The following is a 17,098-nucleotide window of genomic DNA, read 5'->3' as shown; positions in this document are numbered from 1 at the left end:
GACTCACCTTGACATACTGAATCAATAACCCTGAGGGTGGCGCTCAGGATTCTGGGTTGTAACAAGCTCACCAGATGATGTTGATGCAAGCCAGAATTTGAAAACGCTGGTTTAGATAGATCTACCAGGGCTAATCCTCATCCTGGGGAAGCAGTTCACCTACCTGAGTAACTTGCCTCCGGAATAAAATCAGGATTCCATAAACTAACAAAAAGAGAATGCCTTTAGTAGTCAATACTCTCCTATTATTGCATTTCTGTTTATATTATCACTGATTGCATTATTTACCCATTGATTTTCTTGTTCACTCTCTGAAACAATTGCATGCTCCTTTTTTTTTTTTTTTTTGGTACCGGGAATCAAACTCAGGACCTTGCACTTAGCAGGCAGGCACTTATGCCACTGGGCTATATCCCAAGCCCTGCATGCTTCTTGAGAGCATGATTTTTGTCTTTATTTAGCGTTTCCTATCCCTAGCACCATAGAAGGCCCTGAATCAATCCTTATTGGACAAATGGATAAATATTAAAATAGCCTCTCCTTTTTAATTGTCCATTCTCCTAACAGCTGCTTCCCACTGCTTTCCACTCAAGGAACATTTTCACATCAGCTCTTGTGAGTGAGCTGTTTTCTCCAGGGGTTCTGAGAACAATTATTTCTTTGCATGTAAGAGTAGAGATCCTGGCATCCTGAGTGCATGCTGGACCTTTATGCGCATCCGTTTTTGTTCAGGGGTGTCTTTGTGAGCACTGCTTTACAATAGCATAGCACTGAACATGCTGATTGCCGAGCTGAGCTCTGGCCGGCAGCTCCTGCCTGGTGATCCTGCTCAAAGTCAGACACAAGCTGGGATTAAGCCTACAGACTTCATCCATAGCAAATGCAGTACCGAGCCAATGGCAGCTAAAAGCAGTATTCATTTCGTTCTGCCCAGCACAGTGACCTGGACGCATCTTTCAGGTTATTTTAATCCACTTGTATTAGGTAGAATACTTTGGGTTACAACTGACATGAACACAAATGCAAAATGGTGGAACAAAGGAGTAGGAGAAGGCATAGATACACGGAAATTAAGAAATCCTGAGAGGCGTGTATCATTTTCGGCTGCAGTTGCATCCAGGCACCTGGACAATGTCCTCAGGAAAGTTCTCTTTTCATTGCTCAGCTGGTCATTTCTATTTGGCTCCATCCCCTGGCAAGCTTTCACAAACAACTCAAGAGCAGACTTTCATCCTGTCCCCTTGACACCCAGAGCAGAAAGCAGGCCCCTGTTTCACGGAACCAGCAGGAAAAGTCCTGGGGCCGACTGCGCTCTGAATCGCAGGTCTGTTCCAATACAAACGATTGCTTATGTTACAAAACTGCTCAGCTTGGAGAAGGGGCAATGGGTCTGGTGGGGGTCAGTCTGAACCACATGGTCAAAGTGAAGAAAGTTGCTGACCTCATAACCCCCAAATGGTAGTTCTGTTATTAGAGGTGGGAAAATGGCTGCTGAGAAGGCAAAATCCACAGATGCCCAGTTTACTGCTCTTCCTCATTTTGGATCCCCGAGTAACACCTCATAAATAAAGGTGCTACCATACACTGAGAGCTGGATATCATTTTCTAAAATAAGGGGAAAATACAGTGCCTCCTAAACACAGAAAGTGCAGACTTTTTCTCTTTCCCACAGTCTGGAAATAGCTCTGGCCCTCCTGAGTAGGGCAGGGGGACGGCACCAGCGGCTCCGTGTAATTTAATCCTCCAGAGCATCTGCCCGAACAGTCAGCTCAGCGACACCCCCTCCCCTCTGCTGTGGTCCACCCCCTCCCTCCTATGGTTCCTTGGCCCGCTGTACTGTCTTTTGTAATCACCAGTTAACATCTGCGATATTTTACTCGTGGCAGGAAAGATTTTTTTCTGCTTTACCCTTCTTCCTCCTGGGGTTGAATACAAAATGGACTCAAGTAGCACAGTGAGGCAGACAAGCTTTTAGCATAATAACCTAAAGAACTGTTAAGCTGGGAAGCGTCAAAGATTTAGATGCCTCTCTTTCCAGCACTCTCCTGGCTCAGAGCCCTGGGTCCATCCAGGAAAGAAGTGGATGGAGCTGCAGGAATGACAGTTCAGACAGAGGAAGGAGCAAATCATTAAGGGAAGGAAGAGCCACACAGCAGCCCTTAAGGGAAGGAAGGGAAGGGTAGAAGATGTAAGAAATCCAACTTGGGTAGAAAGCAAAGGCAAGATGTCTCTGCTGTCTTCCATGGGGCCGTAATTTTTTTCCATCTGCAAGTGGATGACAACATAAGCTATATAAGTAGATCTGGTTTTAAAGCTGATGATAAATCAGGGACTTAGTCTCTCAACCCACCTTTTTACTGGAGGTTTGAGAACTAATAAAATAACTAGAAGATGGAAGAGGCATTCTGGTTAAAACAGTTCTGAACTACCGGGAGTGGTGGCGCATGCCTGTGATCCCAGCACTTGGGAGGCTGAGGCTTTTCACATCAGGGAGGAAAGCCAAGATGAAAGCTGGTAAAATAGAGCAAACAGAGCGCCCCTAAATTTCTAGGTCCCCTATGGGCCATCTAGTAGTCAGTTTTCCAGACTCAGTGTCTATGCTTCATCAGTGACTCCAGCTTGTGGCATGAGTCAGATAGCTATTTCCTAACACTGGGGTAACTCAATGGGATTACATATTTATTTAGTTTTAAAAGCATTCAAACCGTGTGTGGTGGTGCACCACTGTAATCCCAGCACTTGGGAGGCTGAGGCAGGAGGATCGCTGCAAGTTCAAGGCCAGCCTGGGCTACAAAATGAGTTCAAGGTCAACCTGAACTGCATAGCTAGACCCTGTCTCAAAAAGACAAAATAAATAAATAAATATAAAATAAAAACATTCAACTCAATGGTACAGTATCATAAAAGGAATACTTTGCTGATTCCAAAATCTCTATTGAATTTATTCCTCAAGTCAATCTATTTCTTCTCCTCCATTGAACTTGTAACACACTTCTACATATGAATAACATGAGTCCTTTTCAAGGAGCTTACTCCACCTTCCTAGAGGGTATGTGGAAGCTAATTTTTCTACTTACTGGTTTCCTCCTATGAGACTCTTCTTTCTATATACCCCAAACCTCACTTGGTTTTCTTCCTCCCTTTCTTATTGTTGCTACCTTCTCTGTCTTTTGTGTCCCTGTGGGCATAATAAAGAACAGATAAAGCACTCTTTGCCTGTTAACTTTGTGTTATCATAACAAATACCTGAGATAAACCCACTTAGGAGGAGAAAAAATGTTGTGTTGCCTCACCATTTTGGAGGTTCCGCTCCAATCCATGATCAAATAGCCCTGTTGATTTGAGGTCTGTAGCAAAGAAGCACACCATGGCAGGAGCACTGGGCAAAGAAATGCCTATTTTCCTCATAGCTAGGATGTAAAGGAAAAAAGAGGAGAAATCATGGTCCTGCAGTCCCCTCTCAGGACTGCACAGTCCCCTGTGACCTCAGGATCTGCCACTATGCCCCACTTCTTCAAGCTTCCGTTACCTTCCAGTGGTGCCAAGCTAGTAACCTGCTTAATGCATAGACTTTGGGGAACATTCCAGATCCAAAACACAGCAATAATTAAACACAAAGGGACTAATTAAAGGATATTAGGGTTGTCTGATACATGTCCAAGAGGACCAGGGAATCAGTTACAGACTAGGAAATGACCTCAGTAGAATCTTCTAACAATAACCTCCCATTACTGCCACTGCATGCCACTTGACCTGCCATCTCTAACCAGGATTCTTTTCACATTCCCCGGGTGTACTAGTCACATTGAGGACATCTCAGATTTATTTATTACGGTGTCCAGCAGATGGTGTCTCATTCTAACATATCAGTATGCTAATGGCAATATTTTTACAGATGGAATTAAAGTGCTTTGGGGTGAATTAGATAACATTTTCTAATTAACACGAAGGTGTACAGAGTGGCAATAACCATGCTGTCATAGATGAGACAATAGAAACTCTACCACAGCTGTCTCTGGAGAACCAAAAACTTCCACTATGGTGCTTTCAGGAAGATGTAGTTTCCTCACCTTCAGCCAAGTCTTACTTCTACCTTAAAGTACAAGATTTCTCCCATATGACAGGTCTAGTGGCAGTTGCTATGATTTGAATGTCCTCACTAGAACTCATATGGAAATGAGTAAGCCCCACTGTGAAATATAAAGAGGCGGGACCAGGAGGGACTGGGAAAGGTGATTGGGTCATGAGGGCTGATTAACCGACCTACAGATGAAAGGGTTAGTGGATTTCTGGGCAAGCTCAGGAGTGGCTTAGTTACAAAAGTGACTGCACTCAGGCTTGCTAGTTCTGTCTTGCCATGTAATGGTCTTTGCTACCTTGTGACACTGTAGAGTCCCCACTAGCAAAAAAGACCTCTCCATACGTGGCTGCCTAATCTTGAATTTCCTGGCTTCTTCCAGAGCCATGAACTATATAAACTTTTATTTTTTATATATTATTGTCTGTGGTATTCAGTCATAGAAACAGAAACAGACTAAGAAATGCCACAGTCTTATGAGGATCCCTGTCAAAGAATCCAGCAGGCTCCTGCTGTCCAGCCCCTGCATGCAGGAATGCATGGAATGATGTTCTGTGGGCACTCCCTGAGATCTGCCGTGGAGCACATCACGTCTTCCTATACCACCTTCCTTGCTGCCTCTGAAAAATTTACTCGGCCTCTATCTTTAAAAGGTTCTGGGATCCCTGTGGTGAAAATGTGAGGAGCCATGCAGGAGAAGGAGATTCTGGAAGCAGCAAAAAATCCCTTTTTAGTATGTACTGTGTTTTGCAATTTACTAGCTGAATGTTGGATTACATGTATAAGACAGCTATCATCTCAAAAAGTTCTTTTTCGTTGTATTATTTCTTCAGTCTTTATAAAATACAAATGGAGTTTCCACTAGGTAATTGGAGCATGCACATTAATAATTACCACCCCAAACACTTGATACCTCATCAAGATGACAGTAAAGGAAGAGAAAAGAAGAGAGAGATGGACAGCAAAGGGATTTCAGAGATCTGAGAGTTAAGGAAGCCACTGCCCTTAAAATACAGGGGGTAGCCGGCAGGGTGGCACATGTCTGTCATCCCAGCCCTCTGGGAGGCTGAGGTAGAAAGACTGCAAGTTTGAGCCCAGCATGGGCAACTCTCTGAGACTGTCTTGAACTTTAAAAAGAAAAAAAAAAAAAGACAGAGACATAGCTTAGTGCAAAAGCCCTGGGTTCAATCCCCACTATCACAGGAGGAAAAAAATACAGGGGGTGCCTGAACCAGAGGAGGAAGCAGGCAGCCAGCCTTGCCGAGGGTTCTGGGTCCAGCAGTCCAGCGTCCCTAGTCATCAGCTCCTCCCGCAGCTGTGAGGTCTGCTGACTTGCCGCACTTTCATAGATGTGAAAAGTACAAATAGGCATCAGTAGTTTACTCTTCACAGCAGGCACCATAAGCCCCATGTCCTCATCTGTTCGACCCTCCCCTCCAACCTCCAGGGTGCAATACAGAGCTGGCCAGGTGAGTTCCTCTGTTTTGAAACACTGAACTATGAAACCCCCAAGAAATGCTAGCAAACATGCCTCCTTTGCCCCAGAGGAAGATATTATCTTCATTATAGTGGTTAGGAAACAAAACTCTCCTCTGACCCAGGGAGAGACAATATTTGAAGCTTCCAAAGATGTTTGCTAAGCAGTCTTGAAAAGATTGTCTGGAACAGATGGTGACTCACTCCTGTAATCCCAGCTTCTTTGGGAGACTGAGGTGGAAGATCTGGAGTTTATGATCAGCCTGAACAACTTAGTGAGATGTCCATTTAAAAAAAAAACACCAAAAGGAACGGCCTCCTGACATTTTGTAGGTATGATGGAACAGATGGGGAATCAGAGTGGGTTCATTTCCAGCCTCTTCCAAGATGAATGTCAGAGGATTCATCCAATTCCACTTAGCAAAACATGCTAAGTTTTGAGGTGATAGCCTTCTTTTCTATTCTCCTTTTCTTTTTTCCAGCCTTCTTTTCTTGGGCTAACTAATGGCACAGAATTTTACAAAGAGTGGGTTAGCCTTAGAAGACAAGTCACATAGGAGTGAGCCATAGGGAATGAGTGTCCTCCTGGGAATGCACAGCAGGCAGCGGGTGGCACTGACATTAGGAGGGGTGCTGGCTACGGCTGAGGAGATACACTCAAGGATGCCAATGGGAAGCAGAACGAGCCAAGCCTGGGGTACAGGGAATAACCTGGGAAGTCCAGTGGTCTACAGGTAGCAACACTGCTCTTGCTCAGTTCTTAGGAGCCTTGAACGAAACCCTTTTAATGAAAAGTCCTATTCCTGTCCAGGTGGCTCTTCTCTCAGGGGAGCCCTCAAACTGCTGCCCTCATTCCCCTCCTCCCCTGGAGGTTTTTACCTTCTAGATTCAGGCTAAATAGACAAAGTATTATGACGCAACTGATGGTTACAGAACGGAATGTAAGCCTCACCAGCCCAGATGAGGTAAAAGCAAAGTTACAGATGTCACTAACTGTCAGATGGAATTGGAAAAATGCACTTGAGGGAAAAGCAAGCTTTTTGCGGGGAAGAAAAGGGGCTTTTATTAAGGGTAGAAGTCAAAAAGATACTGCTTAAAATCACTGCAACATAAGAGATTTCAATCTGTTACTTAATGTTAAAGCAGTACTGAAAGAGGAGTACAGGCAAATGAAATCCTTATCTTTCACAACAGGAAGTCAAGAGATAATATCTACAGTTAATAAACCAGGAAGCAGCAGCACACACATAGTATTAGATGCACGGAGGTAAGTACCTAAACAACAAAGTCAGTCCTGAGTCCAGGGATAGCCATGTAACCCTCTGTAGAGTTCAATGTTTTAAAAATTGCATACTTATAATTTGTTTACTATTTTAAACAGCTCAAAGAAATACAGGGTTAGGGTGTAGCTCAGTGGTAAAGCACTTACCTAGCATGCATGAGGCACTGAATCCAATTCCCAGTACCACAAAAAAAAAAAAAAGGGAAAGAAGGATGAATAGAGTTATACTTGTCTCTCCCCTAATGCTATACTGTTTCATGAAAAAAAATATTTATTAAGCTCCTTCTCTACTTTGTTATTCCTGGTACAACTCATCCGTCTAGCCTCTTCTCTTTTTTTTTTTTTTTTTTTTTTTTTTCCAGTACCTGGAATCGAACTCATGACCTTGTGCTTGCCAGGCATGCACTGTGCCGCTGAGCTAAATCCCCAGCCCCTTTTAATTTGATGACTTTTTTTTTTTTTTTGGTCGTCTAGCCTCTTCTCATAATTCCTCAACGCTTGGATATTTTGGTAAATATCAAGCATCCTCCAATGTACAATGTACAGCGCAGCCTCTACAACACAGACTCATCCACCCAAAATGTCAACAGCTCTGAGATAGAAAGGTCCTGATTTAGAGTTCTTTAAAAATTGTTAAGATATAACTTACATACGATAAAATTTATCTTTTTAATGTATCATTCTGTGATTTTTTACCATTTAAATTTATGTGTGTCCATATCTACTCTAAGTACAGAAGGAATGCTGCAAGTTTTTTAATGGAAAAAAGGTAAAACAGAATTTCATAACAAAATAATAGGAGAATAACAATAGTTAACACATTGCATATTGTCATCTTCAAAGTAGTTACTCAGAGTACAAAATATGCACATAAAAAATTCTCCAAGAGATATTAGCACAAACCTTCCCTTTGAATGAACTAAGAGACACTAATAGTATAACTGACTTTCATTTTTTCTCTTTTCCCTGCCTTCCTTTTCCCTTCCCCCCACGCTAGTTTCTCTTTCCTTTTAAACAATTTCTTCCCATTTCACAGGGTCTATTGTACACTGCTGCAGTTTTTAAGTTTCTGGTTTTTTGTCTGGATATCGTCCTTTTAAGGCAGGGAGAGCCCCGCTTCATGAGGAAAAGGAATGACTACTTTTGTCAAAGAAAATAAAGAGGAGGAAGGAGTTAAGTATCTGAAAGAGCCTAACAGTGCCTGACATGCAGGAGAAATTCATTCCATGTTGATCTAGTGCAACTAGCAAGAGGAATATTGTTCTGGTTAAACTGGAAATCCTCCGCAACACCCATTTCTTTTATTCAACCCATCACCTAATCTTACTGTGTTGGTTTGGGGATATTTTGCAAGGGAGAACAATAGTATAATACAGGACACATATTTCATAAGGTTATTTGTAATAGTCACCTAAAGAATCATATACAAGAGAGTACAGGATATCTGTCTACATACTAAGACCAAGGAGTCTAGCTGAGGGCCTGGATCCCATGGAAATGTCCTGCATGAGTCCAGCTGAAGACCTAGAGCTCACAACAGTGCCTGCCACGAGTCCAAGTCGAGGCCCAGAGCCCATAATAATATCTGTTTCACAGATCTGTGCTGGGAAGGCTAATGGTTAGTGATGGAATCTCGAAGTCTGTGCCAGTAGGATGAAGGATCTGTGCTAGCAGGCTGAAGGATCTACACTGGAGTCAGGAAGCCATATGCAAAGTAAGAACCAGAGCTCCCCTGAGAAGTACCACAGCCATCCTCAGCAATAGTGAGGTCCTGAGCTCCTCCAATGGTGAAGACAGCTGAGTTCTCATCAGGAAAGCCAATGCAGCAAGCTTCTTCAGGAGACCAGCAGTGCACCATCTTCCCCTCCAGAGCCTGGAAGCAATGCTCAGAGTGAGGACCAGAGCTCTCCCAAAGTGAACCAAAGCTATTTTCAGTGCCAACAAGGCCCCGAGCTCCTTGGAGGATGAAACACCCACGTTCATCAGGAAAGCCAGCATGACAAGCTCCTCCAACAGAACCAACAGCTCTTTATAGCTTCTACCAGCTCCCAACAGCCTCTTTCAGTCTCCAACAGCCTAGCCTCTTCTTCTCCAGTTCTGCCTCTTATGCTGCTGGCAACATCCTCAGGTGGACCTCCCACACCCAGCATCATGCTTACTCAGTTCAGCTGGGGGTTATAAGCTGACCACCAGTTGTCAATCCACTACACCTACTGACTTGATGTTTTCATTCTCTGTTGAATTAGCCCTTCTCTATCTCTAATGCTTCTCCCGTCTACGTAGTAGTATAGCTGGAAGTGCTGCTGTAGGTCTGTCGTAAACAGTTTCCCCAACCACAGTCTTACAGGGAAACAAGACCCAGGAGACAAGATTAAAGAAGTGAAGCCAGAGATCTACAGAGCAGCTTCTGAGTTTATCATAACCAAGAAATAAAAAAGTACTATCTTCCCCTTGCCACATTGCCTGACTTCATCTAGCATAAAGTTAATCCAGAACAGGGCTGTTTCATGTCAAAAACAGGAAGATGGACTCCCAGGCACTTGGAGCTTGAATTTTCTTGGATCTTCTATGTCAGGAATCAGAGGGAGGATAAAAGTCCATAAAAGAAAGTTGAGTGGAAGACTATAAAATCTGAGTTGGAAACTTTGAGCTTTGTCTAACAGATCTTCCAAAAACCCACAAGTTACAAGATACGGTAAATACTCAACAGGAACCCAGCCAGCTTCCTGGGTGTGTGACCTGGACTATTGCACAGATTCCTGTGCATAGAAGGGCCCTGTACCTCATTCATGCTCTACTACTGATATCTTGAAATTCTCAAGGGCCCAAGCATGTTCATTTTGCACTGGGCCTTGCATATTACACAGCGGGCTCTAGCAAAAGTATGTATTATATGGAACCTGGGAAATAGAAGGCCTAAATATTGATTTTATGTTGTCACTTAAAGAAAAATTAATTTTTTGCCTTATTTATTTATTTATTTATTTTGCAGTATTGAATGTAGGGCCTTAGTACTGAGCTACATTCCCAAACCTTTTTTTTTTTAATTTTAAATTTTGAGACAGAGTCTTGCTAATTCACTAAATTGCCCAGCTGGATTCAAACTTACAATCCTCCTGCCTCATCCTCCTAGAGTGCTGAGATTATAGGCATGTGCCACCACACCCAGAAAAGCTGATTTTGTTTCTCTAAGAAAGGAAAAGGCTCTTTCTTTTTTCAGCTTCTCAAATTATTCTGATTTCACAGTGGGAACTGGATTGGACACGAAGGCTGTGCTCATATGCACTGGACTCTCATCACCAATACCCATAGCTCCATCTGAAGGCCCTTTGCTGGCCAGAGGAGCCTATTTAGCTTGCAGATATGACAGTCCTGCTGCACCAGAGTTTGAATGTTTCCAAATGCAACTTTTGACCAACAGGAAGTTAATAGTTATATACCTCAGCTTTCTCAATGTTCAAGAATAGGGATATTGGGGATAAATCTGAGGCATACTCTCCAGTATTCTGAGTGCTTCCTCAGTGAGCTCAAGTTAGTCATGATGGAAACTTGCTTGCTAACACAGCCACACCGTTTATTGGCTTCCTTTGCCTCCTTATTGCTCTTCTTTGTTTCCAATGGAGTTTCCTGGAACTACCTCCTGATTAAACTACTTGCACAATAAACTACTTGCTCTCTACCAAGGGCTGATCAGACCCTCGAATACCTGGGGTGGGGGTGGGGGATAAAGAAAGACAAATTCCAGGGTACAAGGGGGACTGGGAGGAGTTTGCATCTAGTGGACTGGCTCGGCTACTTCCGTGGAGGCTCACTTTTATTACCTAACAAGAAGCACAGGGGGCGGGGTAGCACGCATCTCATGGTCCACTAACAATAGAAATTGGATGGATAAGGATTAAACTGATGAGGAACCAGATTTTCTCTAAACCCAAATGCCTGTATTTTGACAACCGTCCTCAGCAGATGCTATCAGGAGTGCCAGGTTATTAGCATTCCACCCATGGGGCGCACAGATACCTCCCTGTTCCGTAAGCAAGGTCACACTGACCTTGGGACTTGGGGGGCTTAAGTCACACAGTCGGGCCCCTCCATCACCTATCACATAGCCCTGTCCCCAACAGCACTCAAGTCCTCATTTGGGGAGACTTCTAAACCAAGAGAACAAATCATTTCATCAAAATCCAGGTTGGGTTCAAAGAGTCACACGATGGCAAGCTGTGCACAGTTCAGGAGCACTCTCTCTTCAGTTGTCCTGAGCCAGCAACAGGTAGTAAGGCTCTGTGCCAGATAAGGATTCAAGGAGGAGAGAGGATGCCTGCTTAGCTCCTCTCTAAAGAGTGGCAATAGAGTTGGGAACCCGCCAGGCCAGAGGGGTCTGGAACTACAGATTTCACTGATTTTTACACCATTGGGTTACGCGAGGGGCTTCATCAGTGCTTAGGATATTCTTATGTGATCATTACTTCATGTTCTGCAAGTAACAGAAAAACAGGAACATGGCTTTATCGTCCTTCACCTAGCAGACTGGTAGTCAAGGGTCACGAGAGGGACCAAAATATGCCTCCTTAAAATATAAAGGATTGTGGAGCTAAAGCAAATAAAAAGAAGCAGGCATAGACAAGTTCTCTGTCCTCCCCCTATTTGCCTAAAAATAGCACATAAATTTGTAAATACCCCCTACAACATGAGGAAGCACAGAAGACAATCCCTGAGGAGAGCAGTAGATCCTTATCAGCTGGCGTCTGTACCAAAGGAACGTGTGAACAGAACACAGTCCATTAGTTTTTTCTGGGGGGTGTTGGTTCTGGTATCGGGAATCAAACTCACGACCTTGCGCTTGCCTGGCAGGCACTGTGCCGCTGAGCTAAACCCCCAGCCCACAGTCCATTAGTTTCTTCCCCTAGACTTACCTTCCCACAGTTGCACGCCTCTGACACTATAAAGCTGCTTTCCTTTGCATTGTCAGGGCTTTAAAAATTCATTTTTCTCTGTTGAAAATGCTAAATAAACTACAGTTTTAAGCTACTGCTTTGAGTTTACTCTTTTTGAGGTTTTTCCCACATTATATGCACTATATGGATAAACTTGCTAGTTTTTCTCTGGCTAATCTGTCTCTTAGTACAAGGTCCCTACCATGAAATTATGAGGATTGAGGAGAAATTTAATTTTCTTCCCAACAGTTGATACTGGATTTAAAGCTTTCTTTCACTGTGTATGACCTTAATCCCCAAAGAATTCTCATTCTCCAAAATGCCTGCTCACGGTCCACTTATCATGTCCCAGACTGCAGGGAAGAGGGAGTAAGGGAGAAGGGAATACCCTTTCCTTGTAAGGCCTCTGTGACAGTCATGGTACATACTCTCTTCTGTCTCTATCCCAATGGCCGACACTGGTGTTATGATTCTACCAAGCTGCAAAGAAGTCTGGGAAATGTAGTCCTACTCTGGGCCTGTATCCAGGTAAAACCTGAGTGTTCTGTTTCTGTAGAAGAGGAGAACAGGGGCTGGGGATTTAGCTCAGTGGCAAAGCGCCTGCCTGGCAAGCACAAGGTCATGAGTTCGGTTCCCGGTACCGGAGAAAAACCAAAAAAAAAAAAAAAAAAAAAAAAAAAGAAGAGGAGAACAGACACTGGAGGGCAACTAACAATCTCTACCACCTCAGTCTTAAGAGTTTCTTGTGCCCTAATATGACCCAGGAAAAGCACAACAATTGCAATTTTCCCCCAGAGAGGCACAAATGTGGCCATGAAAGCTTCTGGCTCTCACAAAGCATGATAAACTGGAAAGAGGGCAGCAGATAACTGCAGACCATATGGCTGTCTCAGGAGATGGCAGAGTGAACAATAACAAAGGAGGTACAGGTGTCCCGAACTGTCACAGCATACGTAAGCACCCTGCTATCTTCATAGATGAAACCCAGGAAGAGAGAGGAACTTCAAACTGACAGAGAACATGTTTCTATCCCCTTAATGAAACAAGAATTGTACAGCCATTAGGACTGCTCACAGACATCCTGGTTGTCCTCCTGGGTGTATGGTAGGATTTGCATTTTTTAGCCCCTTTGAAGTTACATGTGGCTGTGTGATATATTTTGGCCAAGGATATATGAGCAGAAGTGAGATATGTACTGTCCAGGATGAACATGAAGAGCTTGTGATGTTTAATGTACATGTTGACTTGGCTAGGGCATGATACCCAGTTTGGGGTCAAGCACCATTCCAGATATTGCTGTGAAGATTCTCTAGCTGTGGTTAACATTTGATTCACTGATTTTTTTTTTTTTTTTTTAGACAAGATCTCACTATGTAGTAAAGTCTGGCCTTGAACTCGCGTATGCAGCTCAGGCTGGCCTCAAACTCATGGCGCTCCTCCTGCTTCAGCCTCCTGGGTGCTAGGATTACAGGCATGCACCCCTATGCCCCAGTTGTGGTTAACATTTAAGTCAGTAGACTTTGAAGTAAAACAGATTACCCTCTACAATGTGAGTAAACCTCATCAAATCAGTTGCAGATCTTATGAGAAAAATATTGAGATCCCCTGAAGAAGAAATTTTGTCTCCAGATGGCTTTCAAATGCCAGCTATCAGATTAGTTTTTCCCTGGGTCTTCAGCTTGCCAGCCTGCCCTGCAAATTTCAGACTTGCCAGTCCTCACAGTTGTGTGAGCTAATAAAATCTCTGACTCTGGCTCTTTCTCTGTATCTCTTTCCCTTTTTCTACACACACACACACACACACACACACACACACCAGATATTGGTTCTGTTTCTCTGGAAAACCCTAATGCAGAGGCTATGTGTAGAGCTAGAGATATTGTTCAGTGGCACAGTGCCTGCCTGGCAAGTATGAAGTCATGAATTAAACACACACACACACACACACACACACACACACACACACAAAGCCCATGTGCACCATGTCACATTTTCTTTTGCCCCTGCTACAGTGACCTTAGAAGTAAGTGAGATGAGTCCTCCAAACTGGATCTCTGAGTGACAATGGCAAATGGAGTCCCTCTGCTGACTCTACTTCACCACAGTAAAAAGGTGCATGAGTGAGGAATGACCCTCGGATATGAAGCCACTGGGTCTGGAGGGGTTTATTTTTTTGTGCTGTAACTTAGTGTACTGCCAGGTCTAGAGCTACAACAGAGAAGTTAGAGAGGTACAGAAACAAAGTTCTATGTTTGTATTCTAGAGTTTGTGGAGAAAGATTCATTCGTGCTACAAGTACTATAGTCACTATATCTTATTTCTGCAGGCTGGTAATATTCTAGGGTGTGAAGCCCTCCAAGAATAGAAGTAGCTCCTTAGTAGGCCCCTGAAATCAAAGTTCTATTCCCACCCCATCCCCATTTACCCACATTCTAAAACTGCCTCTCTCTCGCAATTCAATAAAAATGCTTCATTTTCTTCTTAGTATGAGAGATCACAACTATGTAATAAGGAGCAATAAACAAATCCCCTCTAACCTCTTATTGGAGCTTTATTTTCCCAAAGGGATTTGCATTTGAAAAGAAATTGAAAAATAAAATGAAAAATCCCACACAAATGAAGCTATACTTAGTACAGTTCCAGGAAGTGTAATTAAGAGAAGAGTTTGCCTGCAGTATGGAAAATGGACTAAGGGATTTTTTACCGGTGCTCTGCAGGGATAATCAACATTTTTTGATATTGTGCTTGGCGTTTCTGGGTCCTTCTAAGCGGCAAAGAACAGAGAATGCTCAGATGCCCCTACAGTGCCCCCAATTATCCTTCCAGGCGAGTCCTAGTGATGCCCAGAGTCCCATTCCTATGCTTTCACAGCCTTTCTTGTCTGTCCATAGGCCCAGCAGCTGCTCATCTTGTTTTCCATAGGGCATCTTCCTGGATTGTTTGACCTTTGTCTCAGCGCAACGTCCTTGAACCCTAATGTAAATTTTCACCCCTGGGTGTCACATTTCTCCGCTTTGTAATGTCTACCCATAAGAAACCAGCTAGGAAACTCATTAAAAATGCAGATTCCATGGTTCAGATGCTGATTCAGTAATCTGGGACAGAGCCCAGAAAGCTGCATTTGGACAAGCGATTCCCAATGCAGGTGGCAGGCAGACTGCTCTCTGGACAACTAGGGCCCCAGCGACACGGAGAAGCACAGCTCGACCATCAGAACTTCCAGCTCGGTCCTAGTCAACACTAACTTCACTTGTTATTAGTGTGGCAGGGGCCATCTGCTCACAACTGTAAAGCAAAACAAACAAAAGCAACAAACAAAAGATGGAATGTTGCTTCCAGGAATTTCTGTGCCATTTGTCTCTTTTCTTTCTGTTTACATGGGGATAGGTCTTTTTTATGATGCAGTCTTTGGTGAAAAAATTGAAGACACATGGTGGTTTCTCCTGCTACTCAGTTTTTGCAGGGTTTGCAGAGCACTCAAAACCTGGCCTAACTGTAAACACAGAAGGAAGCAGCCCCAACCAGCTTAAATGAAAGCTAGGGCAAGCAAGTGCTAAATGGAATTTGTTGATGCAGTGTCTTTAGAAGCTTGGTTTAGAACCAGCCGGCTGGGCATGGTGGCTCATGCCTGTGATCTCAGCACTCTGGAGTCTGAAGTAGGAGGATCACCATGAGTTTGAGGCCAGCCTGGGCTGCATAGTGGGTTCAAGGCCAGCATGAACTACATAGCAAAACCCTGTCTCAAAAAAAAAAAAAAGAAAAGAAAAGAAAGAAAAGAACCTACAACCATGTGCTGCATCAAGTCACAAAGACAAAATCCACTTGACTAACAGAAAGGGTTAATTCCTGTGGCCTCCGGGAAGAGAGTGCAGAGCCCCTACACCTGGAAATAATTAACCAAGCCTGGCTCGTGCTCCACCCAAGCCAAGTCTCTGAGCGAAATCCAGGCACCCCCTGGTGGTGTGGAGGTAAATTTCCATTTACCATGCAGGGGAAAGAAAATCATGCTTTTATACTTCTATTTCACCTTTCTTCTACTCAGCATCCACGCATAGCTTTTTCAGGAATGGATTTGCAAGTATGGAGTCCTCCTTAGGCAGCATCAGAACAATTTGACAGTAAGAATGCCAGAGCTCTGATGGTGACTCTGCCCTTAACCCATACACCTCAAACAGCAGTCAAACACTTTGATGCTCCTGAAAGGTAGGCATTTAGCAACCCTTAAAAGCACATGTCTTGTCTGGTCCAACTCCACACATTGAACTAGCCAACCCACCGGTGCAGGTCACCGAAAGCAGTCCATAGGAATACCCAGGAGCTACATGTGACTTGTTAATCAGTGTCTTAAGACTTCAAGCATCTTAGCCTCAAATTCAGTGTCTGGCTCCACCAGCACCCACACTTCAATCCCAGTCCTGCTGCTTAGCTTCTCCCCTTCTACGGCAGCATCTGCTTTTCCAAGCTACCACTCATCTTTCATGTCCCCAGAATCTGCTCCCAGGGTCTTAGTTTACACTCAGCGAGTTAACAGGTCCACAACTTCTTCAATACCCAAGCTAGGGAAAATCACAGTCCTAACCTAGAAGCAATAAGACATGGCCACCAAGCCTTCAAAAGGAGCTGGTTATTAGTCAGCCACTCTACTTACATGCAAGACTTTTAAATTTTTAACTATAAATTACAGACATGTTCTGTTGTTTAAAATATTCAAATACAACACATAGAAACCATTGCTGAGCGAGGCATGGTAGCACACCTGGAGTCCCAGCACTGAGGAGGCTAAGGCAGGAGGATCACCATGAGTGTAAGGCCAGCCTGGGCTACACAGTGAGACCCTGTTTCAAACAAAAAGAAAGAAAGGAAGAAAGGAAGAAAGGAAGACAGACAGACAGACAGAAAGAAAGAAAGAAGCCAGCCATTGGTATTAGCTTACAGTATGTCTTTCCAGAACTTTCTATATATAGTCTCATGCATAAATGTACATAGAGAGATAGGATGTAGAGTTTAGCTGTGGGTTTGTGGAGCTTTTTTTTTTTTTTTTTGCACAAATAGTATCATATTTTACTTTATCTTCTTTTTTTTGGAGCTTTTATGGGGGCAGGAGCAGCACTGCTAGGCATTGAACCCAGGGCCTCCTGCATGCTAGGCAAGTGCTCTACTATGCCTTAGCCTTTTTTGATTTTATTCTGAGACAGGATCCCACTAAGTTACACAGGCTAGCCTCCAACTTTTGATCCTCCTATGTCAGTCTCCCAAGAAGCTGGGATTATAGGTATGTATGTACTACAGTGCCTGATTTGCAGCTTGGTATTTTTTTTTTTTTTTTTTTTT

General features: G+C 43.6%; 1 long non-coding RNA gene across 1 annotated transcript; it reads right to left on the bottom strand.

Annotated features, from left to right (window-relative positions):
* Positions 1-1,040: 1,040 nt before the first annotated feature.
* On the bottom strand, positions 1,041-3,398 carry LOC102023499. Its single transcript, XR_261201.1, has 3 exons — positions 3,294-3,398; positions 3,078-3,178; positions 1,041-1,326 (listed from the first exon to the last, which is right to left on the bottom strand). It is a non-coding gene; the product is annotated as an uncharacterized LOC102023499 (long non-coding RNA).
* Between the last annotated feature and the right edge of the window lie 13,700 nt (positions 3,399-17,098).

This window comes from Chinchilla lanigera, unplaced genomic scaffold (assembly GCF_000276665.1).
Source record: "Chinchilla lanigera isolate Chin_1 unplaced genomic scaffold, ChiLan1.0 scaffold00025, whole genome shotgun sequence".
Classification (NCBI taxonomy): Eukaryota; Metazoa; Chordata; class Mammalia; order Rodentia; family Chinchillidae; genus Chinchilla; species Chinchilla lanigera.
This window is presented reverse-complemented; position numbering and strand designations above follow the sequence as displayed.